Source organism: Chamaea fasciata, unplaced genomic scaffold, assembly GCF_029207755.1.
Source record: "Chamaea fasciata isolate MVZ Bird 193981 ecotype frontalis unplaced genomic scaffold, bChaFas1.0.hap1 SCAF_3, whole genome shotgun sequence".
NCBI classification, from domain to species: Eukaryota; Metazoa; Chordata; class Aves; order Passeriformes; family Sylviidae; genus Chamaea; species Chamaea fasciata.
In genome coordinates, this window is record NW_027094088.1 from 66,502,132 (window position 1) to 66,529,986 (window position 27,855).

General features: G+C 39.7%; 1 protein-coding gene across 2 annotated transcripts in view; it reads left to right on the forward strand.

Moving 5' to 3' along the window:
- Nucleotides 1-3,949: 3,949 nt before the first annotated feature.
- Nucleotides 3,950-27,855, forward strand: part of HS3ST5 (heparan sulfate-glucosamine 3-sulfotransferase 5) — a 192,048-nt gene continuing 168,142 nt past the window's right edge. Inside the window, exon 1 of one of the 2 annotated variants that reach the window (XM_066179370.1) lies at nt 3,950-3,987. The gene's annotated coding sequence lies outside the window, so the exon portion shown is untranslated. Of the gene's footprint in view, nt 3,988-4,112; nt 4,283-27,855 lie in introns of those variants that run through there. The other variant, XM_066179369.1, reaches the window with a different exon arrangement.

Consider the following 27,855-nt stretch of genomic DNA (forward strand, 5'->3'; position numbering starts at 1 on the left):
GAGAATTTTGGACAGAGAGAAACTTCACAGTTTTACATCAGCTAATGTCAATGTCATTATTCCTACACAACATATGCAAAGATGGATCAGTGTGTGTGATACCTTATACCTCTCCCCTGCTACATCAGACGGCTCTTAAGTGAGGAGAAAACACTGGATTTAGTGAAGAGAATGGAGAAATAAAGCAAACAGATAAAATGTATCTGCTTTCAATCATTTGACATATTATTTACAGTAGCAATAATAGTTCATTAATTTTTGGGCTACTAATGACTACCCTTTCTGCAACAGGTGGAAATATAGCCTAAATTTAACACTACAGTTTAGATTTACATTTCTTTCCCATCCCTAGCATCTGCTCTTGAAGCCAGGAAGTCTTACACACTCAAAACTTAATGCTAATGTAGAAGTCACTTCTTAATTTTATTACTGATCTTAATGAAAATGAGATCAAGACTACATTTTCTTGGATTAAATAGCCAATAAAGAGCCTTGGGCCTTTCTCCTCTTGGGCAAGGATAGAATTGTGCCAGCTGACCACGTCTGAGGTGCTCATTAAGGTGACAAAAAATACACCACTAAAACTTTCCTCAAGAGGGTGAGTCCTACGAACTTCGATCCTATATTATTTCCCAGAACCTCACATTTGGTGTTTTTGAGAGGACTTTTCTAAACCACAGAGGATTTAGAAACAATGTGTGGAGGTCTTGAGAGGGTGTAGGTGTTATCTTGCACTCTTCATTTCTAATGAGCAGTAGCACGTCTTACTGCACAGCCTCACCATGGCGAAAGAGACAAAGGTCTTCCTTCCTCCTTCCTCCTCCACATGAGATTACATTTGTTTACAGGCCCAGCTACCTCTGTGACATACAAGATTCTTGAACTCACTGTTGTCATCCAGCTAGCCCTTCTCCCCATCCCCAACACATTTCTCATTCTTTTTCCTCAGACCCTCTTGTGATCAGTCATCCCTTTTGCACACACTATCTATACTCCATTCCCAGACATAGCTTGATTTAACAGTGACAAATTCAACCTCTCTGAATGTAGACTTTCCAAAACAAATATGTTGGCTATTAGGACCATAGCCTAATGTCCTACACAAAAAAAAAAGAGAAAAGCAGAAAACATCGCATGTTTCCTTTTTTTTTTTTTTTTTTCACCTTTGTATTTCAACTACCTATGTTGTTTATGTGAAAAATAGGGTGCAAGGTATAGCTTTCATATTCTTTCCGTATCAGTGATTCTATGACTTCTCCTCCAAGTGGTAGCACTTTTTTATAGCACTTGGCAGGAGGTTGAGAGCTGTGTTTTTAGCTTTGCCTCTTTGTTATTCTAATTTTAAGTGATTTTGAAATATGTTATTTATATAATTGTTATATATAGTGCATGTATACATGCACAAATATTTATGTGTGAATATATAACTTCACACAGAATGTTTTTGATTAAAGGGCATATATGTGTATATATATTTATAGCACATGAAAGGGAGAAAAAGGCCCTATATATCCTCCTTTCATACTTTTATTTTGATTACATAGCGTTTTGCTTGGCTTCTCTCTGTAAAAAGAACTGGAACTAAAACTTGGAATGCTAGACAGTCTAAGTAATATTTAATCCAGTGGTGGAGGTAAAATTATCCAAAATCCTTCTTATAAAATAAGAATTTTTAATACGTCTCTGTCCACGTTTATACGCATTGCCTTAAGCATAGTACAATGTTTTTGCACATAAAATGAACACAAAGTAGCTAAAAACTCACAGTATTATTTCTTTCTCATAATTTTTATTGTTGATACTCTATTTTTAATTGCAAAATAGGAGAGGGGGTTTACTATGAAAAGAAAATGGCTTGTCTTTAAAATGTAAGAATTTAATCGTGTGCTATTGTTGCCTGCCAACAATGAGCTAAAGAGGTTAATGGATCATAGGTCTGGCAAACAGCCACGCTGCCTCCGGCTCGATACATTTAACTGCATAATCTGGGTTAAGATTTGGTGCTATTTTTTAAATCAGGGCATGAACCGTTGATAAATAAAAGTTAGGCTTCATCTTTTTTTTTTTTTTTTTTTTTTTTTTTTTTTTTTTTTTTTTTTTTTTTTTTTTAATTTTCCCCCCACCCCTCCCCGAAAACAGAGCCACTTATCACTGATCTCGAATGGCAGGGCAGGAGGAGGGAGAGGAAGCAGGCGGGGGCTTCCCGCGCTCCCCGCCGCCGTGTGCCCCGGGATAGAGTGCTGCCCCCGCTGGCAGCCCCGGGCACTCCCTGGCATCCCTCCGCCCGGGCATCAGTGCCTGCTCCTCGCTCTCCCCACGGGTTGCCAAACAGGAGGGGCCAAAACCCCAGAAACCCCAGAGGAGCACTCTCATGGGTCCCCTACACACACCCCTTTCCCCAGGAAACTCCGTTTAGGACTCCGAAACCACTACCTGCAGCCACCTCTCCATCAAAGGAGAGGAGTGTGAGGGGTGTGATTGATTGGGTTTTGTTTCGTTGGGGTTTTTTTTTGGTTTGTTTGTTGTTGTTGTGGTTTTTTTTGTTTGTTTTTGTTTTTTTTTTTTAGCGAAAGAGATCACAGAAAAAGTGTACAGCTCCCCCTCTCCCATCTTGCATGTTCCTTGGGCACACTGTTGGAGGAGCCAGGCAGAAGTGGCAGCGTTATAATGCAATTCACTGAGCGAGCAACTTTCAATGCTGTTGTGGCTATTTTTGATTTCTCTGCCGAGAACGAGCTTTTTTTAGGGTCCGTGTTGCTTTCCCCCCCCCCCCCCCCCTTTCCGTTTGATTCCTATAATCATGCCCTCCCTCCCTACTCCGCTTGCTCCCCCCTCCACCCCGCAAACATCCAGCAGTTATGATGCACCGTCCTCGGTCCTCTCCAGCGGGTCACTCCGCTCGGGCAGGAGGCGAGCAGCCGAGCGAGGGAGCGGCGTTTGCAGGGATGCGCTGGGGCTCCGCACCGCTGCCCGGCAGAGGCGGCCCTCACCGCTGCTGTTTCATTCCTCTGCCGTCGCTCCTGGGCCCCGCCGGCAGCTCTTGGGGGCAGCCGACTTTCCCTCTGTGCCCCTCGCTTCTCCCCCTCCAGCCGCGTCCTGGTGGCGGCAGCCTCCCAGCGCCACCCCAATGCCTGGGGGAGCGCGGCCGCTTCCCGCGGAGGAGCCAGCGCCGGCGGAGGGCCCTACCCGGCTCTTTCCTCGGCCGCAGGGCGAGCCGACAGCACCTAGCCGCGCTGCCCGCCTTAGCGGACTGGGAGAGAGAGAGGGAGGGAAGGAGAGAAAAAGGGAGGGAAGCAGGGAGGGAGGTAAAGAGGGAGGCTCCTCCGTGCGCGGGGAGCGGCTCTGGCTCTCAGCTGGGCGCTACCGGCAGCGGCAGCTTCTGCCTCGCTGCACCGCGGGCGGTGACGGCTCCCGGCGCCGCTGCCGCGGAACCGCAGCTCTAGGGCGGGGGGCTCAAACCTCGGCCGGGAAGTAGAGACAGAGTTTCGCGGTTTTTTCTTTTCTTTTCTAGTGACTGGGCTTTTTTTTATTATCATTATTTTTAATCCCTCCCCCCGCTCCCCCCATTCCCCCGGCGGTGCGTGTGGCAGCGGGGAGGATGCGCGCCTCCCCCGAGCCGTTCCCCGGCAGCTCCCGCCGCGGCTGCGGGGCGCTGGGGGCCGCGGGGCCGGGGGCGCGCTGGGCCGCACCTGGCGGCACCGCCATGCGCGGGCTGCGCCCCCTGATCTCCCCCGCCGCTACCCGCCGCCCTTCCGTGCCTGAGTCTCCCTTCGCTGGTGTCCAGCATCGCGCACACACGCACACGCCGTCACGCACGGAGGCACTCACTCGCTGACTGCCGAGCTGCCCAGGCTGCCGAACAGCACAGCGCAGCGTCGCGCAGCCCGCCTGGAGCCCCCTCCCTCCTCCCTCCTTCCTTCAATCCTTCCCTCCCTCTCTCCTCCTCCTCCCTCGCTCCCGCCCGCCCGCCGCTCTGAAGGATGCCCGGTAAGTAGCGACGAGGACCGGCACCTCCGCCGGTGCGTGATGTGAGGGGTTAGGGACTGCTTACACTGCTGCCGCCCGCCGGGGGGGCGCAGGGCGGGGGGCGAGGGGAGGGGAGGTGACAGCGATCCGAGGCAGGAGGCGGCGGGGCTCGCCGTGTGCTCCTCAGAAGGACTTTTAGCTGCGCGGCCGGGGCTTGGATGTGGGCGCCGAGGGACGGGGTCTGTGCACCGCAGCGGGCACCGGCCGGGGCGGGGGCTCCTCGCCTGCGCTGCGGGTTGCTGCCTGCAGCACCGCGGTGAGTACGGGGCTCCGCGGCTCGCCGGGGTCCCCCGGGGGAGGGTAAGGTGCAGAGGGTGCCCTGCCGCGCTTAGGGCTCCCTCCTTGGCGGCTCTGCTCCGCGCCGCGCTGGGACTGGGGCACGGAGGGCACGGTGCCCCCCGTACGCCCCGGGTACTGTCCGCTGCAACTCCTCGGTTTTGGCCACGTCTACAGGGGCTGCCAGCGCGGTCCGGTGTTTCGGGCGCCGCGGTGCCACCGATCGGACACGGGGACGGAGCCCCGCCGGGCGCCTCACCTGCGGAGAGGAGCGGCCAGGTGCTGCGCACCGGGGCGTGGGGAGCGGAGCGGAGCCCTGGCCGGTGACCCGGCACCGCAGCGAGAGGGTGCCCGAGGCTACCCTGCCTGCTCCCCGTCCTGCATGCTCTGTCCTTCTGCGCTGCAGAGAGCTCCGGTGGGAAAACGCTTGTCCCTTCGGGAAGCGTAATGTTTGTAAAATGTTTGCCATCAATTAGCCAGTGGCTCCGCTCGCCTCGGGTTTGCGCACGGCTAACTCTGCTCAGGCAGGGGCTCAGCTCCGGCTACCAAATGCCAGGAACACCGTGCAAGGGGTTTTTTGTTCTCATAGAATGCCTGGTGCGATTTGTGGGAAACATATATGAAAGCTAATATTGCTGGCGATTTTTAAGTGGACTTCGGTAAACCAGTGGAATCTTTTTTCTTACTTTTACTGTGTGTACTCTGGCAATGATCTCTTCTCACTGTGTTTTTCATCCCGGGTATGATAACTCCGCCATTGAAGTCAATGGCAAAACTCCCAACTGACTTCAGAGGAAGGCAATTATGGTCAATACGGAATGAAAGGGACTGAGCAGAAGATGAAGAGATGACAAAGTGAAAGAGATGTATAAAAGAAACTTCATCTTAGAAGCTAGCTCTCTAACCAAAGAGTTTTAGCAGCACAGTGTCAGAAATGTCTTCTAGATTCTCATTGCCCCTTTGCACTGGAGAATTACTGGAATGATTTCTTGATGTGTTGGAAATCAAGTGGGCTGAATCCCATTGTTTTACCCACAGATATTGTAACATATTACTTAGTAACTGATACTTTTTCTAGCATATCTTTTTTCTCACTCAAAAGTTGGAAGCAGTTGGAGTCAATTAGATGGGCTCTCATTGACTTCAGTGGCCTGTGGATCAGGCCCAGAAAGGCTCAATAGAGAAGTAACAAGAGAACTGTAGTACAGTTTGTAAGGAAAGGTGTTGCATAAGCATTTAACTCATGAACACCCTCCCTCTAGAGAGGAAAAAAATCTAAATGTACATTAATTTTTTATCCCATTTTATCCAACTCTTTCACAGTGCAGATACAAATAAGAAAGAATGCTTCTGATTAATAATTAAAATGTCCATATTCATATGGATTACAAAGAAGATTTTATGCAAAAAAAATTCCATTAGCAAATGGAAGTTTTAGTTCACAGAATGTCCTCTGTTCAGTGCAGTATTTAGATTGTGAGCGGTCAGATATATAATGAAGCACCAAATACAAATATTGATATTCAAATGACAAAAGCTAGACTTTTTATTTCTGTAATCTGACTAACCACTCTCAGCTTCTTGGAGTGCCTTAAAAAAGAAAGTGCAATTTTATTTATTTTTTCCAAATCTGAGTGTTGAAAGAACCCCCCAGGCCCCCCACATGCTGAATTTGGTCAAAAACTTATCAAGTATCAGAAATATGCCCGTACTCACAAGCAACGTGACTATTACATTGATAGGTGTGTTGGGGTGGCACTGGCTGGATGCCAGGACCTTACCAAAACTGTGTTACCACTCTCCTCCCCAGCTAAACAAGGAAGAGAAAATGTAACAAAAGGCTCATGGGTTGAGATAAGGACAGGGGAATCACTCATCAGTTGCTGTCACGTGCAAAACAGACTCATCCTGGGGAAATTTGTTTAATTTATTACCAGAGTAGAAAAGCAAGAAATAAAAGCTAAATCTTAAACAGCCACCCTTTCCCTTCCCCTCTCAACCTCCTCTCTCTCCCTCCTCCATTTTTCTTCCCAGGCTTGACTTGGCACCCTAATTATCTACCTCCTCCCTGCCAGTGGTTCTGGGGGATAGGGAATGAAGGCTGTGGTCACTTAATCACACGCTGTCTCTGCCGCACCTTCCTTTTCCGGAGGAGGACTCCTCACACTCCTCCCCTGCTTTGATGTGGTGTTCATCCCATAGGAGATGGTCTGCCATGAACTTTTCCAATAAGTCCTTCCCATGGACAGCAGCTCTTCATGAGCGGCTCCAGCACGGTGCACTGGAGGTGCAGACACACCTTCAGGTGTAGACTGTTCCAGTCTGGGTCCCCCACAGAGGGATACTACTCCGGTGTGGGGTGCTCCCTCCACGGGGCCACAGGTCCTGCCAGAAGCCCGCTCCAGCATGAGCTTCCCAAGGGGTCACAGCCTCCTGTGAATGCCCACCTCCTCTGGCACAGGCTCCTCCATGGGCTACAGGTGAATCTCTGCTCGGCCATGAACCTCCATGGGCTGCAGGGGCACAGCTGCCTCACCATGGTCTTCACCACAGGCTGCAGGGGAATCTCTGCTCTGGCACCCAGAGCACCTCCCTCCACTCCTTCTTCCTTAGTGGTTTGCAGAACCATTACTCTCACATATTCTCAGTCCTCTCTGTGAATGCAGTTTCTATTGCTCACTCCTCTCTCTGACTGTGATTTCTGTTGCTCAGGGTCTATTTCTCCCAAAGGTAAATCTGTTATCACAGAGGTGCTGCCACCATTGCTGATGGTGCTCAGCCTCGGTCACTTGTGGGTCTGTCTTGGAGCTGGCTGGCATCAGCTTTGTGGGACACAGGGGAAGCTTCTGGCAGCTTCTCACAGAAGGCAGCCCTGTAGCCCCCAACACTAACAAAATGCAATACAAGAAGAAAAAAACCTTCTTCTCTTATGGTCCAATAATGATGTTTCCCTTTTGACTACAATTTTGGATTAATAGGCAAATATAAAAACAAAGTTTGAAGTGCTGCATCTCTTGTTCAGCTTTTTTTGCAGGCATCTGGTGGAATTGTCATTGAAGTGAACTGAATGTGTCACTAATACTTAACTGTGAAAAGATTAAGATGTTCATGCTACAGCAAGAAAAAAAAAACCTGCAAAATGGTCAAATGCTTCACTGATTATCTCTTCTCTCCTTGCAAATCCATAGGCAAGACAGACACCTCACTCTTAAAATATCATATTGCAGGTTTCTTTCTAATTTTCTTGTGAATTCAAATGTTTCTATTATCATGTGCCATATATGGAAGTGAAGGGTACATATTTTATGGGACTTTATACGTAGTAAAATTTTGTTTGAGCTACTTATTTGCTTTCTCTGTTCTCCACTCTATCTGCTGTTTGCTAAAACATTGTAATGCCACAAGCTATTTTTGTTGACAATACCTCTATTTCAAGGCAAATGTGAAAAATATGGTAATTACTTCAACATTAAGAGGTTTGGATTTTTTTAATTGGGGGATATGGCAGGTGTGATGATGGTGCTTTTTTTAAGGTCCAAAGCAATACTCTTTTCTTTCTTAAATGAAGAGTGTCAGCAGTTCTAAAAATGGAGACATTATTTGAATAAATCTTTGGGTTTGTCTGAGAACCATTGTTTGGAATTCTATGGGTTTTTTTCATTCTGATGTTTTAGTACATCTTCAAAGATGTGTATGGACATTCAGGCAGACCTTGTGGAGAGCATCTCCGAAACAGAAATTTAGGTTTTTTAGGCTTACCTGTAACTGAAGACTGTATAAGATCTGAGTATTTAAGGCAGAGTTGAATGAAGCCAGATAATGAAGTACCAGAAAACTCCAGAACACGATTCTGAATAACCATTACTCACTTTTAGTAGCTTTATAAACCTTATCCTGTCTTGAGGAGTAAGTGCTGTTCATCTTTATTCAGATGAATATTTCAAGACTATTTTTGCTGTCCCTTGCCTGACTCTGAAACATGTTTATGCCCTTGTATTGCTGTGATTGTTAAGGAAATGGTAGTGAGCATTTACAGGTATTTGAATCTAGGAAGCAACATTACTGAGATTCTTGAAAGTCACCTGAATTTTGTCATTACTACACCTTTAAGAACATTTTTAAAATAAATTTTATTGTTTGTTAGTCTCAGAACACATTCATGGGATAATTTATTTAGGACTATATTCTTCTATCCAACAATTTAAGAACAAAAGCCTCCACTGTAGCTCAAATCATTCAAAATATTGGGTTTAGGTTATACATTGTACATATGGAACCTGGCATGTAAAGCAGATGGTATGTAAAATTATGCATAGCATGTCTGGAGAGCCATACAATATCTAAATGCAGTGCAACAGAACAAGGAAAGAGTCACATGCAACTTAAAATATCAATCACTGGACTACGGCTAGTCTCAACTGGGCTTTGCTTTTGTGTGTGTGTGTATGTATTTGTGTGTGTGTGTGCGCAATTTTCTCTGATGGCAACCAGGACATTTCCTTGATAATATGGTCTTAGAAAAACATGCAGACTGAAAGTATATGCTACTGGCTAAATGAAATAAAATAATGGATATGGAAGAAAAACTAGCTTAGTTTGGTTTGAGTGCAGAACACAAATGCATTGAAATCAAAAAGAAAAAAAAAAAAAACTAGAACAGAAATTTCCATCTTTCAAGACAAATGGCCAGATATCACTTACTACCAAGACTGTGTTTTTTTATGTTATTTATGCTCTTAGTTTGCCCAACACAGCAATAGCTCTTAACAGTACTTCTATCCTGTTGCATAAATACTGTGTTGGCTCCTCTCTCTCTCTCTCTCTCGCTCTCTCAAGTATTACAAGTTTGTAAGCACAATTTTTTTCCCTGAACAAACAAGCATTACTGTGCATTGTTAACACAATCAGAGGAAATGGTAATTGCAGAAAGATTCACATCAGCAAAACCCTTAAATAAATATTAGTCGTTAAGCATGTGCTGACCTCCAGAGGACCTAATCACATTTTGTTGAGAAAAGATGCTTTCGTGATCAATGACCATGAAAGGTAATAATTTTCCCAAGTTTATTCAAACATGTAAATCTGTGGTTATAAAATTTTGTCAGCACCAGACAACTTTAAATTTGACTTTCAGGGGAAAATCTTTAAATATTTCTACTTTTAATGTTTTGTATACTTCAGGAGTACTGGAAGCAATTAACTGTTTTAAAATGGGGTGCACAGCTGTACTCTTTCAAATTTTTAGCTAAAATGAACTTTTGTAGAGAAGATGTGAAGAATGACGTTTACAATGAAGGACAAAGTGAACTTTACATATAATAATGAACTAACACTGCACAAGATAGAATTTAATAGCCAATTCTGTGAGATTCAGACATTTTTCAAGGTAACAAATTGAAGGAATGTCTCTATGGTTAAACTGTTGAATATTCACAAATAAAGGATATTTAAGGTACCTGAGTTGATATACAACATTTCACACTTCAAAATAAGTAAATAAATAAATAGATAATTCCTGTACTTTTTGTTCACTAACCCTCTTAGTCCTTATTCATTTTATTTTTTTGCAACAGTGTTGCTTGAGAAAAAACAGCTCTGTGTCTGAGGGACTAAAGGAACACATTTGTCCTCATACATTACAGAATAGTGTCTAACAATTTATTTCCCTTTTGGAAATGAAAGAACTTTTATCCATTCAAATCACTGTAATACAGTCTTGTATTATAATGGCTTGAACAATCTTGACTGCACACAGTTGCTGGAGTCTCCAAAGGACTGTCATAAATAAAGCTATTAGACTGTGTTATAGCAGACACATATTCAGAGTCTACCAAGGGATGACCGGATTTTACATTACAGAAGAAAATAGTAAAAAATGTCTGTGAATTACCAAAAATTATTGGTAAAAGAACTTAATAAACTGATTTATAATACATATACATGTGCTATTTTTCTTTTAAAGTATGAAAATGCAACATTAATATTAATGAATTAATCCTATGAAGAATTAAGTGAAAAAATGAGATCACAAATAAGGGATTTGTCCTCTACAAGTGTTTAAGCTTGCTCAGCAGCATGTAAACTTTCTGCACTGACTGATGGACATTGAACCTACATGAAAACCTCCCTTTGCAACCTGACATTGCTGCTGTGATGACAGCCTTAGAAAACTGTCATCTCATGAGAGATAAGTCAGTTTACATCAATGGAAATGGATTTACACTGCATCCTGGATTCTTTACAGACAGGTTTGGTTTTATTTTTCCTCTTGCTGTTATAGAAGGCATGACTTTTGCCAGGTATGAAGACAAAAATGAGTTTGACGAAACCCTGAATGAACTTAGAAACGAGTTGGGAAATGATGGAAACATAAAAAAATGAAGTAAAAATATATATAAGGACGTGTTATGTTGTTAGTTCGGGTTTTTTTCAAGAGACGAGAAAGTGCATTCTTTTATGAAAGATCTCTAAGACAGAACATGTAAAAAAAGTGCAACTGAGGTTAAAAATAAAATTATGAAAGTTGAGTTACCTAACATATTCTGGCCATGGAAGAAGTAACTAAAGCTGACATAACGACAGAATGGGAGACTCAAAAGAAGACTAAAGCCAGAAAATAACCATTTCCCTTGTTGAAAATCCAGATGGCCCTAACAGATTTTGTGTGCATTTGTATACACATTTATCTGTGTGTATACATGTGCATACATATATACCTTTTTCTTTTAATATCCAAATCTGTATAATGTCCTACTTTGTTACTGACTGATTTCCTCATCCCAGTAGGGATTTGCTGCTTCTTCTTTCTGTCTGACCGTGAAGTTACAGAGGAAGATTTGATAACACAATAAATAGCTGAGAGTGGCTAAATTGTTTCCTGAAGGTAAAACAGTAGGGTCGAATGGTTCCCTTGCAGAATGTTTTAAACCCAAGGCCATGAATAAGAGGCAGTGCTGTCAAAGCAAACACAAACAGACAAATAAACTTCCCCCCCAAAAAACAGGGAAAAAAAAAACCAACAACAAAACGAAACAAAAAACCAAAACTCAACCAACAAAAAACCTCAGAAAAGTAATCAAATCCTGAAAAAGGAGAAAACAAATGAATCTTTACTTCAGTGTCTGAAGCCAATGTTATATTTTGTCCTGAAAAACATGAATCTGAAAGATATTTTGCCAACTACAGGCTGGTGTCATCCACAATCACATTTAAGGTCTTCCTGTTTCGACTTGAAAAATCAACTAGAGTCTTACACTGGAGAAATAAAAAATATTTTCTGTGAATGTAAAGTGGAGCTTTTAGGAAAACTTCAGATGCCAGTGGATAAGAAGAGTATTTAATACTGCATTTTATTTAATACAGTAAATAGATATACCATTTTTTCATATAAAATTTTGATGCTGGGAAGACTGTTGAATGGATTGAGTGGAGCTAACTGTGGCATGATGTCAGAAGGAAGATCTGAGGAAAAATATTTTAGATAATTTATTGCTGCATGTCCCCACCTTTGTAAGTGCCACATAAGTATAAATAATATCAGAATGGCAGCAAATCCTTCCTCTTTATAATATCACATTCCTGCCTCTTGTAAAAAGATTAATCCCAAATCTAAAGTACACCAGATTTGCAGCAGGAAAAAAGTCTGCCAGTTTAGAATCTATCAGTATAGTCAAACAACATGTCTTTAAATATTTAAATATTTGTCTTTAAATATAAACATGTCTTCTGGTGGAAAATTACATTCTTGAGTGGTGATGCACAATCTGCATAAAATAATCTATTATAATCTTTTTGGCAAATAATTCTGAAAAAGAAAATATGGCTGATAAGTTTTTTACCAACCACAGAGTTTCACTCAGAGGTAGAAAAGATTTGAGGAGAAATAGTGAAAAATTTGTCCTGGCATTAGAAGTTCTCAGTTTGCATATGAAAAATTCTGGTTACCACTGACATTGCTAGCTACTCTTTTAGCATACTGTATTCCATGGTTTCTGAACTAAGAATGAAATTCACTTCCCTCAGGTATAGCAAAAAAACATGGGCTTCAAAAAGTCAAGCTGTGCAACTGCAGAAAATGAAACTCAGGCCTTCGTTCTGATGTGCCTAAAAACATATTTCATTTCTCTGGTTGCTTTCCCAGCAGTTCCTTCCGGACTGCTCCCTGGCTGCTAGTGAAGTAGATTTAGGTGAGCCTGGAGCGACCTGAAGCTCTTTCCTCCCTTGTCTATTGGCCTACAGAGTTGTAGCTGCCCTTGCTTCCCTCCTGGTGGCAAACAAAGGGAGTATTTATGGTGCAGATGCCTCGGAGAGGTTTTTGTATATATACCTCCACCTTACACAACTTAATAGCAAGAAACAACAAAGGATGAATTTCGTGACTGAAGCTTTACTTGTGAGCATTATCCTTGAACAGAAATTATTTTCTTTGAGAAACTGGATTGAAAAGTTTTATCTGCCATTAAGATTTGTCATCCTTTTTCTTCTGTAACAAAGAAAACTAAAAAATTTTGCTTTGTTTGTTTCAGACACAGAGAGTATATGAGTTTTTTCAATGATAATGTGCAATTTTATTTTCCACTACTCTTTTTTGTGGAAGCAAAAAAGTATTTCAATGACAAATGGAGGAGAAAGATGAGAAAGGGATAAAAAATATTTTCTAAACTTTTAAACAATTTCTCTTTTACACAAAGCAAATATATCTGAATAATGCCTTTGTCATTCATCACCTCAAAAGAACCTGTATTAAATTTTAAAATCAATTTTTCAAATGTCAATTCAGAATGGATCAAAACTTTTTATCACAAAAGTCTTGTCTTTGAAGACATTTCAGTCAAGTCTCAAGTAAAAGTTTAAGCTGGTTCAAATTTATTTGAAATTAAGGTTTTTCTGACAAATAGGCTAATTTAAAGTAAAGCTGTCTGTAGAAAAGATATTTTCATTCATTTTCTGTGCACTGTGTTAATAAATTAATTCAAAGGCATAGTTTTCATTTTTCTTAATCTACAAGGTGATTTCTTTGTGAAAATAAGAAAAAATAAAAAATAGAACAAGTCCCCAAAATATTGACACAAGGTTCTTGATCTGTCCCTAATGCATTCTTTTCTTCCAAGACTTTGAAGACTTTAAACTTAATTTTTCAACTTCAGAAAAAAAGCATTTGAAAAGCTCCAAACATTTTCCCTGATGAAGAGAAAAATCCTTGCCCCATTCCCAAGCAGACAGGACATTGTGTAGATCATGGTTTTAGGCTAATGGATAAAGTACAAATATTAAGAATCTAACAGGGTGATTTCTTTGAAAGGTACTTGCTCAGTGGAGGTTGATTATTTTATTCCTGAATACAGCTCATACATTGAGGAAGACTTTAGGTGAGAAGAGAAAGAAAGAGGAAAGGAAGTGTCTCTTTGCCATAACTAAAGACAGCACTGAGTGGGAAATTAACTGTGTCTTTTTAAGAACTTTTAAGAGGAAAATGCCCTACAGCTGAACAATAGATAGGCTCAGGATGTATGTTTAAAACATGAGTAAAAGCTCAGTGCGCAGCTGGGAAGAAATCTACCTTCCTTAGTGTGTGTGTTTGAGCACCTTGAGTTGCATGTGTGCTGTTTATGTGAGCTGACACGTGTCAGTAAGTGGTGCTTACGGGGGAGACAGCTGCCTGCAGACTCGGCTGTGCATCAGCACCGATGCACTGGGTCAATATGGAAAGCACAGCATGGAGAGGCAGCCTAAATCCCCGGCACGCTGGTAGACCAGAAGCTGGCCACTCACGTCTGTTTATCCCCCAGGGACACAAGAGAATAGATTTGTCAGGGTTTGTCTCTTTTATTCCAGTAATTATGAGAGATTAATTGGGAATGTTTACTGTTGGGAGACTAATTGGGAATGTTTGTTGTTTACGTGTTTGTTTGTTTGTTTGTTTGTTTTTTATTACAGCTGCATTTTTGCTCCTTGCCTGTAATTTTTATGAATAAATTGAATGATGCAAGGCCTCCCCCTAGTCTGGAGGCCAGCTAAGCACGGCCATTTCCATATGGTTAAGCCCCCTTAGCCTCCCAAGCACAGGCTGCATCTAGCCTGCCTCTTGGGAAAAGCCCCAAAGCTGGGCTAGTGCCCTAGCTGTGCCCAGGAAACCCTTGGGAGACAGCTGATCAAGTAGCCAAGATCAAAAGAGTGTCAGGGCCTGCCCTGACATTTTATGTTCTAGGAAAAAAAATAGTTCCAGGGCATGAATTCATGCCCTACTATTATTTAGCTCATTTCCATAGATGTAATCTTAGTATTATTTAGGTCAGTGTGACTCCAAGCACATAGATGCTGTTTATTCACTTTACTTGTTAGGAATGAACTCAGTTGATTTAGGTGGTGCTACTACAGCACAGCATGATATTTTTACAACTAGTGTATCAGGGGCTTAATATTTGTTTGTAACCAGTCATTAACTGTGGAATATGTAATAATATCCTGTAAGCAGGGGAAGATTTGAATGTGGTAAAATGTTTTAGAAAATGGTGGCTACTCTTCTGCATATTTTTCTGCATTACTTATAGTTACATTTCTTATCAAATACTAGGGTCATTTTATCCAGAAATTGTTATAGGAAACCTATAACCTATTTACAATGCATTTGCTTTCAGAGATTTATATAATGTTGAAAAATCTGGATTTTCAGAGGTACAAAAAAGTGAGGGTACTAGCACTTCTTTTAAAGGAAGATGCATCACAAATTTTTGCTAAGAAGGCAAACAGACACAAAAATCCTTATTGGATGACTATCAGTACTCTGTGTGTCAAGAAAACAAAAATAATGACAAATCTTTTGGGGTGGAGTCTCAGAAATCAAACTTCTTTAAGCTTTAAAATATACATCTTTTAACTAGCTGGAATTTTTTTTTTTTAACACAGGATATTTGGATAGAGTTTTAATACGTAGTTGAGAGACAGTGGGCTAATTACATAAGAAAAATAATATTCAGTTTATTTCTGGGGGAAAATACATTTAATTTATAGTGACTCCTATAACAAACTTTTATTTCTTGATATTTAACATCACTGTGCATCTTTTGCAGCACCTACAAGTCATCTTTTCTAATCTTCGTTCATCTTTTATTGGTGAGCTTTTGTGAAGTTTTATTATTATTTCACTGATGCAGGGTAGCACAACTTCAAAACAGTGAATATTAGTCTGGGTGTGGATACACTGAAATGCTGCCGAGAAGAAATTCTGCTTCTCAGCATAGTCCTAAAATATCAGCTTTATGGTTCATGAGTTGCATATGTAAATTACAGTGCTCTTGGGGGAAAGTTACCTATCAGAGAGCTGATAATTTCCCATCAATGCTAAAATAATTGTCTCCAAATGCTGTGACCCCAGGTGTGTGGTAAGACTGAATCTCAGGGGGGAGGTCATGAGGTCCCACCTGCCTTCTCTGGACATTACTTCCAGTTAGGATTTCAGGAAGCTGTATTTAATACCTCTGGAGGTTTCAAATTAGGAGAAAAAACCAATCTAAATATTTTAGCCATTTCTTTCTCTAAGTGATGCTTTTAGCAGAGTTTAAAGGGGTCTGATTTAATTCTTGCATAAGCACATATATGATGAATTTGATGTACCCAACTTAAAAAAAAAAAAAAAAAGAAACCCTCTGTCTGAATCTGATAAATAGGCAATAGTCAAATATCAGTTTCATTATTCAGTAGGAGCTATTATGCTTGACCAACAAAGAAGTGAAGACTTCTTTAGAACAATGAAACTTAACGAAGCATACCAGGATTTTTAGCTTAGCTTAGTTAGGAAGCTGAGATAATATATAAGTCACTTACTTTCTTTAGTGAAATCACTAAGTTCCCTAAAATTCTTCACACTTGGAAAATTATGTGTAGCTTGCAATTCCATAAATATATTTAGAAACAGTAGGGCAGGAGCAGATATTGAAAGATCCCTTGAAAAATTTTGAGAGAGGTGCTATATGAGTATTCATTATGTACATCTGCATATCGATTTCTACTTCATACTTTAATATATATTGTACACACTCTCACATAAATAGAATTTTTTTTTTCACTTGGTATGGCATATAATGGTTAAGGAGATCTGAGAGTGTTCTATAAAGTGTAAGTTATTTATCACTGATACTTAAAAAGGAATAGTTAAGTAAGTAGATCTAAAGCCAGCCTGGAGCTTCTTTGGTGTGTGTCTGAAGCATGTCTACTAACTACAACTGCAATTCATGATCCAAAGAGCATCCTGCTCCTTGCATCCTGCTGAAATGCCTCTGGTGCCTCTGCCTTTATCTCCTCCTTCCCTTCAGTTTGGTTTGCAGGGGTGATAGCTCTCAGTTGATGAATACAACTCATGCAGTCCAGAAAAAGAGAGATTCATACCTAGCAGTTGTTAATGGGTAATGAACTGGTAGCCAGCCTCAAATCTGAGTCAGACAAAGAATTTACCAGAGGTTTGAGATTTTTTGAGATGCCTTTCTTTCAAGGATGAGGCTTCTTCCTCCAGCCTTTTTCGTGGAAAAAGCTCTAAATTAAGATCCAGCTTTGCAAATCACTTTGCAGATTGCTTCAATATCAAAACATTGTATTTTTCCGCAATAAATTGTCTATTAAATATTTCAATCCATTTGAAAAAGATACTTTGAACAGATGTTAGGCTGAAACATTCAGGGAGAAAGATCATGACACATTTGGTGACAATGTGGTACCGGTGCCAATAGCTTCCTATAAGCTGTGAAAAAAACAGATGTTACTCTGGCCAAAATTGTGCCTTCCTCTTGACTGCTCTCAGCAGGGTGCAGGTCTGACTCTGACCCCTACTCCCTGAACTAACCTTGAAGCTACTTTTACGGTGATGGAGACCTCTCAATTAGCCTGATCCTACAACTGTTTGACACATGCTACAGCAAAATTGTCCTTGCCCGGCTGTGGCAGCTGCTGCCTCCAAAGTGATACTGTCCGCTTATAACTCAAAGTATAACTCTGTCATACATACACTTAGTGCAGAATGGCTCTTAAAAGGCATTTTAATCTGCTGGCATTTTAGTTCGTAGGCCTCTGGGGTCAGGTTGAAAAATTACACTAATGCTGAACTTACTCTGATATTCTGGGCAGCCTTCTGAATTTTAAATAACTATCCTCAGAAGGCTGCCCTTTTCAAAAATTATCTTAAAGACCACACACAGAATTTTAAGCTCAGTTCAGTTACCACACTGATATGAAGGCTGAATTTTATAAAAATGTAGGGTAAGAATCGCTGAATTTATGGATACCAGCAGTTATTTTAGTTTTCATTATCAGAGTATCTGTTCCTACAGCGCTAACTATGTGAGTTCCGTATTACAGTAATTGTTAATATTTGCATCTGAATTAACTGTTCTGCATTGCTGGTTTTGTCACTGACTGCCTATTCAAATATGTGGGATTATTTTGAAACCTACATAGAAACGGATCCTTTTAGAGTCTTGAAATAGGCAAGGCGAAAGATACAGGTCTATTTTTCCAACCAATAGCTCTTAATCCATTCCCTTACACGTATATATAGGGAAAAAAAAAAAAAGAAAAAAAAAAAAGACCACCACCTCTTAGCCTTTGGAAATATTTATGCAAGTATTTAATGTTTTGCTTATTCAGCACTTGTTGCTTCTCCCAGTGATCTACTTGGATTGTTGCTGACTCTCATCATACCCCCCAGCCTGTGTTTTACGGCTTCTTCTTCTACTCTTCTATTGCAAAATTGAGCTTGTCCAGCTTGGACAACCCGTTGGGCTCCTCTTCTGGTCCTCTACCACCTATCTCTCCTCTGATCTGACCCTGCCCTCAGACTCTTTCCAGAGTGCAGAATGCAGTGGGCATCCAGCCATGGAATGGGACCAGATTTTGGGCACAAAATAAGCCCCATTGCTTCCAGGCAGGGACTGAAACCCGTTAGCCATCTGTTCTGCTGGATCGTTAGGGATACGGGCTACCCAGAGGTAGATTTTAGTGAGGCCTTGAGCAAATGTAGCTTTCTGATTTATCTGAACCCTCTCTTGCTTGCAGCCTTAAAGACATGCTAAGTATTCTATATTCTCAGTATTGAAATCAGATTTGAAAAGCTGTAAACAGTTCCCCTTTCACAGCACATCTTCTTACTCAGCTTGACTGGAGCTGCTCTCCTTTGGGAGGAGGTCTTTCTGAGCCAGAGGGAAAGGAATGAGCTCAATATATTCCTTGTTCTACCAGCTGCCACCAAACATATTCTTCTTCCCTCCGAGGAACTGTGAGTCCAGATCCATTCACACTGTGCACCCTGATGAGACAGAATGACATCTTCCATGATAGGTGATGAGGCTGTGGTTCCAGCCTCAGGGGGGGTTTTAGGTTGGTGGGGGTTTTTTGTCACGTCTAATGAAGAATGCGAAAGCAGATGTGTTTCACTGTTGTACTTTCAAGAGCAGAGTGAAATAAAAAGCCTAGGATGGCAGCTGTATACCTGGACTAGTGAGGAAAACTAATTCTTTGGCTGCTTAGATAAGTCACAGTCTTTTCTGAGTGCTCCAGCAAACTCTAGAAGGAAAGTTTAACAACTTCTCATCTGCACTGTGTTGGAAAAGACTTGTTCACTCTGCCTTGTGTCCAGCCTTTTGCTAGTTAGCAAAGAGTTTCTAGAATGCCTCTTCAGCTCCTTTTAAGATCATGTATCTTATTTTTAGATTGACAGCAAACTGTGCCTGGCAGTGACATCTGCAAGCTATTCTTTTTGGGGCTGAATGGTGGCTTTTGTGTTAGATGTGTGATGCATAAACACACCAGTTCTGCTCTTTGAGTAGAAGGAGGGCACAGTTTGCTTCTGAGGGTTTATTTTATCCTTGTCCTAGTCTAACATCATTGCCTCCATATGAACTGGTTGGCTCTGATTGTTAGTTGAGATAGACAATGGTTTTGATTCTGCACTGAAGATTTTTGGTACAAATACATCCCAAATACAAATAAGAAAGTAATGATAACGCTTCATATTATTTACAAAACAAATCAGGAGGAAATAAACCATTATTTTAGTAAAAAAAAAAAAAAAAAAATTGTTCTATTAATGTCTATAAGCATGCAGTTGTATGGAAGATGTAAAGATATATCACAAAATCCCTGTCTCTTGGTGCTTTGCAAGACTCCTATTTCAAAAGTTTTGGTTGGAGTCCTTAGGAGGACAGAATTCTGCTGTCAAAATATTCTGCTTGATTAGTAGTTCATTTTCTCATTTTGGGAAAATCTTTGCTGAAAAAACCCAAAACAAAACCAAAAAAAGCCCACCATCCAAATGTATTTTCATCGTCCTTTGCTTCTTCTTGGGAAATAGAGTTGTCCCCCTTTTTGTGAACTGCAATTGCAATTTTCATCCAACAGATTCAGGTCTTGAATAACAAAATAATGTATTACTTGCTTTCATAATGCTAGTGAACCATGTCAATTTTTCATTTATATGAGGAATGACCTATGCTTACTTATCCTTTCCTCTCTCCCAGAATTTGACACAGAATTTCAATGTCACAGGAAGAAAATAGCATTACATCTATGCAAAAATAATTTACTTCATCATATATCATTCTTAGCAGCATCACACTTTCACCTTTTTCAAAATTAGGAGACGAATTAATAAATTGGTGTTTGTTCCAATCATAATGGAAAACTGTGACTATTAAACAGGCTCATGCCCTCCCTGTAATTGAAATTTGCAAATATTAATGAGATTATACTAGTGTTCTGTCAATAAACATTATCAACTGAGTTCATTTGTGTAGAGGTCTTGGGATTTCTGCAGAATGATTTTGCATTGTCACTCTAAAGGTTTCATATTAAATCTAACAGATCATGACTACCTTTTTTAATTAACTCAAGTCCTCTCAAACTTTATATAACATGTCAAGTGGTATAAAGTACACAGCTCTTGCACATGTAAGCAGACAGGAGGAATGCACACTGATGTGACTGTTGCTTATGAAGAGTTACAACTATCTGGAGAGGTGCAGTTGCATTCCTAGCTGAAAGTAACCAAGTGACAGATAATCTTGATCTGTCCCAGGTGTAACTTGTTCCTGAATGAAAGTATATCTCCTGTGGCCAAAAAACATCCAGCACTGTCTCCAGGAGACATAGCGCAAGCTCCTACCTTGTTCTTAAGTGGCAGTTTTGCGATAAAAAGTGACCCTGTAGTTAACCAACTCCTTAGTTACTTGCAGTGAAAAGCTGCTGGAAGAAGCTGAATCCTTTTGCACAGGGCCTGACACAGGCAAAGCTGAAGGCATGTATTCACACAGAGAGCCAAAACACTGCCTGTGACAGGACCACTTGATGTCACCTGCCATACAGATATCACCACTGGGCAAGTTCTAACTACCTGAGGAATGTTTAATAACCCTGAGGAGTCAAAACATGGTTTTCGAGAGGTTAGAATTTCTGAAAACGTCCCTGAACAGAAGGTTCCAGGATCAGTCTACCTGGAAAGATCAAGGAAAACAGTTTCTCTTTTTATCTCTGAGGAAAACTCCACAATCATGCAAATCATTAAAAAGCAAAATACTTGAATATTTTTTAATGCCTGTGAAAACTGAAATTCCAGAGCTGAAAAGCTGAATAAGATAAATCCAAAATTGTCACACAAATATATATATATTTAAAATGGATTCGTTCATTCCAGTGACATTTGACTGAGCTCCAGATTTTCAGAAAGTATATATTGAAAAGGGTTTTTGTCTAAATTTATTTATAAATGTAGCTCTCTCTATATTTTTTGTAATTGTTTGAAATATCCTGAGCATTCAAAGGAATGAAAGAGATCACTTATCCTCTGTATTTGGCATGAAGGGTGTCCTAATGCACATTTCAGCTTTTCATTATCGAAGAATGTTATCCTGTGGATTGCTTACAGAAAATGGGAGAGGCCAAATCTGATACAGGCAGCAAAATGACATTGTGTAGTACACAGTCAGCATATTTCAAACTAAGAAATCCTTTTATTCTCTTGTTACCTTCAAGTTTTCCTTGAAGATGTTGCCAGATAACTGTGGAAAAATCCCACTAAAAGTAAAACTAGTGAGGGAAAACTTTAACTGTCATTGTGCAAAACTGTAAACTTAATAAAAAATAACTTATGGCAAGAATTGCCTCCCAATTTTCTGTGTTCTGTGTTTTGAAAAAGGTCAGAGTGAATTATCATATTTTTCCTCCTGACCTTAAAATCTGTGTCAGCACGTTTTATTTTTTATTGGAACTTGGCACAGGATTTCTCTGGTGATTTTCTGAAGGTTCTTTTATTTTTAAATAAAAGCAGAAAATCAAGGTGGGGGTGAGGCCAAGGTGTAGGGGAGAAGCATAAATCTCTAGATGTGACCATGACAAAGAAAACTTAAAAAAACCCTCAAGGAGTTACAATTTTGCCTTCTTTTTCTTTTTTTTTTAAGAGAAAGTGACTGGCACTTGAATTTTACTATTTCATATAGTCTAATTTTAGGTGTGAATAGTCATACTGCAAAGCTCTTTGTATCTGCACTGGGCCTGAGTTTGCCTTTGTGCTGTGCAAGAATTCTCAGTCCATTTCTTATTGCCTGTACCCAACCACAAAACTAAGCCACCTCATTTTTTTCCAGTTAATTAAGAAAAACCTTCTATGCTGTAGGAAACTTTCAGAAGAAATATGACTTGAAGATTATTTAAATAAGGAGATATTCCAAAAATAATCAGTATCCCATCATTCAAAGGCTTTTCCTAGTGATAGAAATTCATAAAATCATGGCATGACTTTCAGTATCATCTCTGAATTTCTTTCACATCCAGGATATTTTCCTAGTATAATAATGTAATTTTTCAAAACTATATTCATGACTCTATAGTATATGAGTTAAGAAATTAATGCTAGAAGAATAATCTTTGCTGCATTCATTTCAGAGAATTAAGTATGTTATTAATTAATAAAATATATCAAAAAGTGATTGCAGAAGCCATTACAGTTGATTTATCTGCCATATTCCAGAACCCCCTGGTTTCTTTATAAATTTTATATTTTAGTTTAATTTTTCTACCAATTACCAAATCCTATCAGTGTTCAGTGTAAGATATGAACAGGGCAAAGGGTGAAGCTCTCCAAACTGTATGTGCACAAGTTTATGTTTTTCACTGTGAACTTACAAAAATACCACCTTTTTTTTTTTTTTCTTTTTTTTTTTTTTTTTTTTTTTTTTAAATTGGTCATGTATTGAGAAATTTATCACATCTGTGGATTTCACAGGAGCATGTCCATTGGCTGTACCAGTGTGAACATTCTTACATGAGATTACTTAGTCTCGTATTTCAGTTTTTCTTTTCTTTACATATATAAATCAGTTCATACACAGGCATGTATTCTATTTCAACAGACATAGAGTTTTCAAAATATTTTGAACTATTGCTACTTGAATATTTAAACTTAGTGTATAGATAGATAGATAGACAGATAGATAGATATATGCATGTGTATTTATTTGCTTATTTTTTTATATTTCTCTTTAGGCATTTCCAGTGTATGAATTATAATTTTTTTGCACTTATCTATCAATAAAACTCATTATTTTTTATGTTCCTGTAGATTGCACATTTGAGCAAATCAGGTTTTTATCTAGCTGAGTTACTGAATTTACCTTTTATATATTTGAGCATTTTCATTTTTCAAAATATGGTGTTTACAACTATTTTTAAGGAGACAAAAGATACCTAATGGGACTGAAAATGTTCAAATACTCAGGAAAAAAGGACACTACTCTACTAGTAGGAAAGAGATGTCTCTACTAGAAACGGCCAACATATCCTGTAATTTTTTAGTATGATTGAAACCTCAGGCTTCCCTCTGATAAGACAGACACTATTTCATAAAACTTTCTCATCTAATAGTTAACACACCCGCCAGTTGAATATGTGACCAATAACTGAAACAAATGAATTTAATTGGAAATTACCCATAATTAAATTTATAACGATTTCCAAAATAAGGAACTTGCTTTTCAGGGTATTCTTTCATAACATTAGTGTTAAAAAATATTTCAAAAGAAAACAAGGGGAAGCCTCCCCAAGTTTTACTATATCCACCCTAAGGACTCTTCATGTGTTTCCAGCATCTAAGATAAAAGAACAAGTTGTTTACCTTTTCTACTGTAGTGGGTATTCCACAGTATTTGCTTGTTACAGCGTGGGTAAAAAAGAGAATGCTGCTGGGAATGGTATCCCATTCCCAGTGTGGTAAGAGGAGCATGGTACCATGATCAATTGCTCTCGCTAAACCCAGAACCTCTGCCATGCTTTTGAAAGACCTTGAGATCTAAAGATTTGGTCTATCGTATAAACAGTTAATTGCAGTTTCTGCAGCATCCATGACAGTAATTCCATATGGAAGTACAGGTGGAGTCTAGGGTAAGATGTATAAGCTACTTTATAAGTTTTTGGGACAATCTGAACATTTGTGGTCAGGTTGGAAGACCTGTGGTGGACACCCTTCTCTGTGGCATAATTGTGAGACATGTATAGTAAAGGGAAAGTTTGGAAGGGCTCTGAGGATGCCAGAAAAAGGGCAGAGTGTCAACTCAAAGGAAAAGTAGTGATTCTTTTCCTTCAAAATGTTTTGTAATGGCTGGCTGGACCTGTAGGTGCCAACTGACTAAGTGTGATTTACTAAGCAGAGTTTGAGTCTGGATTGAAAGAGAGGCAGAGGAAAAGAAACCAGATCTGCAATCTGCTAGCAATAGCTGCATCATTTTTGCTACTTTCTCAAGGGAGCCTGTGGCACAACAGGGAGGGAGTTTTAGTGCGCAACCAACAATGAACCCAGCTCGAGACTGTAATATCTCCTACACCAGTAAGCAAGGTAACTGTGATGATGGGCCTCTCTCTGACCATTGCTCCTGGCATCTGTGATCTGAGATTGGTCCCACCTGGGGTGAAAACATGGGAAGACATCAGGCTCTCTGCAGTGATGACTCTCCTGTACGTGATCTGGTGTGTGGCATGAGCTGGGCTCCCAGCATGACTGCAGTGTAGGAATCCCTTTGAGATGATCAGGTAGGACAAATTTTCAACAGCTGCCTTGGTTGCTAATTGGCCCTATCCTGGCTTTGATATTTGGTTCAGTCAGTACATGATGAAAAGACTTATTTACATATTTTCCACCTGTTGCCTGTTTTTCTATCATCCTAGGTTTTCTGAAAGCGTAATATAATGCCAAGGTTTCCCGGAGCAACAGTGTGTTTGAACCAGTACTATTTAAAGGACTCCAATTTCATTCTAATAAGACCCAAACCAGATGACTCCTAATTTGTAATCTTTTAACTGTATTACATCTTCATTTTACTTTTCATGAGTTTTCTTTCCTGGGAGGAATTCAGAAGAGTCCAGTGTAATAACAGAAGAAATATAAGTACATAATCCTAATGGAAGTGATTTTTTTTCTTTCAATTGATATTGAATGAGATATCCTGCCTTTGTTAAAAAAAAATAAAAAAATAAAATTAAAAAAAAAAAGAAAAAAATTATATAAAAAGACTAGGCAACTTAATATGTTTCTCATTCTTTTGGTATCATTTATACTAGACTGTTAATCTGACTGTGACTTCAGAAAAAGGTCATGACAGCCAAGAACTCAGTTACATCCTTCCTTGCTTTGCAAACTTTTGTACTTAAATTTCCTTTGCATATTTATAACCCTTCTGCAACAGTACACAAGTAACTGATATTTCTGCTAAATCTTGGCAGTAGATAAATTTGCATAGTGAGTTGATACTTGAATTTGTGAAGGAAAAAAATAAGAAACAGGAAAGGACAGGAAATTGCTTTTGTGATGTGTTAAAGTACTCTAAAATGATCCAAACCCAAACCATCCTCACAATGTGGAGCTTTCTTACAGTCAGCTACACACTGTGTCAGTTGACATGTCAGTAGGCTGTAATTTACCACAGAAGAGTAACCTGCCATGCATTAACAAATAAAAATGCATAAAATATACTCTTTTTTTCCTTTTCTGATTTTCTTCACCCTCTGTAACAATGCTGGACTTCATTGTTTTGTGTACTGAATCTGCATACAGGGCTGATGGTTATGTCACTGGGAAGGAACTAAATCCCTGCTTGTCCCTCCAGATGAATGCTGGATCTCTTTAGTATTTTGCATGTTTCTGTACAGTTCATAATGTCGTATGCCACTGCCCCTATGATTCACTGCAGCCTGCAAAGTGACTATCACCATTATGTTGTTGACCTGGTCACCATTTCTGGCATGGGAAGTGTGCACTAGCTGCATTAAGGTAGGGAAGCTGATAATTTTTTTCTAGCTCAGGAGCTCGTGGTGAAGGATCTTCTTCTGGCCAAATATTGAGGGCAGACATAACTGCAGGGCAGCACAGGTCACCCAGACTTACAGCATGGAATAACTTATGTCCCCAATTACTAGCAGCACATCTTCAGATGGTGACAGCAGAAACTCACCTGCTGTGGGGTACCAGGCCAGAATAGCCCATTTCCATGGAGTTGTTGGCATCTTCTGGGTGGGAATGGCTGTGTTTGCTTGTCTGACCTAGAAAGTCCCAAACATCTCTTTTCTCTTTAGCTGTCAAGTCCTTCCCACCTGTAAGATGATGGTGTGATGAGACATGTGTGGCTTTGAACCACAGAGTCTGGAAGCAGGTTTGTCCTGCACACATCCAGGCACTCCTGCTTCCACTTGTGTCTGAACTGCAGAGTGGGTGGAGTGCATCTGGGGGACAGGGAATATTCCTGTCTCAGTGACTGGATGTGCACCAGACAAGAAAGGCAAGAGAGCAAATTAGCCAGAGAATCCCTAGGATGTTCCAAGTTTATGTTTGAGTTTGTTAGACAGGAGTGGGTAATTTCTCATTAACTAGGGGTTTTTTTTAATTTTATGATGCCTATAGTAGAGCATAGTTCTCCAATAAACACATTAGTTGACCTTAAATGCCTAAATATATATTTTAATAATTCCATTTGTCTACAGATCCTCTTAGAAACAGGCAGAAGGGTTTTTTAGACATTAAGTATTAATTTTGTAATTCACATACAACTTTCCATAATCATGTAAATGTAAGTTCTAATTAACAGTGTAGAAATCAAATTATTCTGTTAATCCATGACATGCCATTAAATTTGATATTTTAACCATGATGAACTATAATTAGATGAAATATAATTAGATCAAAATAATGTCCTGAACATTTGGTATAAAAAGAAAAATATATGGCTGTGTATATATGCACCATTATGATAAATTTATTACAAAAAACCAAAAGCTAGTTTATTCTAAGTTGGTTTAGTGGTCTTGTTCAGAACTTGGCAGGAGCAATTTAAAAGAGTTCTAAGTTTTATCCACATTATATATAATGAAACTGTCAAATTGAATCATTAGTGTACTAATTTTGGCTCTCTTAATAATCCTTTTTGTATTGGATATTCTTACACAATCTTACAATGATGGGAAATGTATATAATTGTTAGGTGCACTAACAGCTTGTCTATACAAAAGGAGAACAATTTTAAAAATAACCACTGCTTTCAGATGAGCAGTTTGAGAAACCTTATTTAGTCATCCAAAACAAGAAGAAATTGAAATCAAGGATCATGATGTCAAGCCAATAACTTGCCTTTTTACCAAGCTGTAAAGTAAGTAAGCAACCACATAACAAATGGCAAACTCTTAAAATTACTCGGAAGGTTTTGAAACCAAGAGCTCAAATGTTAGGTAGCGTCACAACCAGAGCACTTCGTTCTCAGCCCTCTTATTTAGGGTGTGTTATGATTCAGACTTTAATAACATGAGTGTGCAGTAGTTTTTCTGAAGGAATCTTGACTCATCTGGTATGATGATTAGAATGGGCTCTCTAGAGAGCAGTGCTTCCATTATTTTTTTTCTTTTTATTGTTTACAGGGGGAGCCTGTGCTTTGTTCACTTCATGCTGTTATGGCCTTATTTTAAAGATAGAAATCCTGACTTTCTCATTGGCTTTTTTCAGTGTTCATTGTCAGGATTTGCAGAAGTCACTAATTTAATAATTGATTTTCAGATATTCTGAAGAGTAAACAGCTTATCATTAGAAAAGTTTTGCAGTTCAGAACTGAAGTTCAACTAAATATTAGGACATGAACTAATTTTTGCTGCTCAGCTTGAAATTCTGCTATACAGGTATGAAGACCTCAAAGGGAAAATGAAAGAACAATGTGGAGAAGATGCCTGGTTTCTTTCACATGCATTAAAAAAAAAAATCTCCTGAAGGAATGTTTTAGCTGCTCAAATGTTCATTTCCAGAATACGACTCATTCAAGAAAATTTCTCATTTTTAAAGCCAGAATCAAAGAACCGATTTTCTAAAAAAAAAAAAAAAAAAAAAAGAGAGCAGATTGGATCATGGTTGGCTGGTATGCTACCACTACCAGAATGGTGGTCTAACTTTTTTAGTATAGATTGGTTCACCTATTTATTTCTGGGGGGTTTTTTTGGGTTTGTTTTGTTTTTCTTTTTATAATGTGTTTCTATATGTCCATATAAATA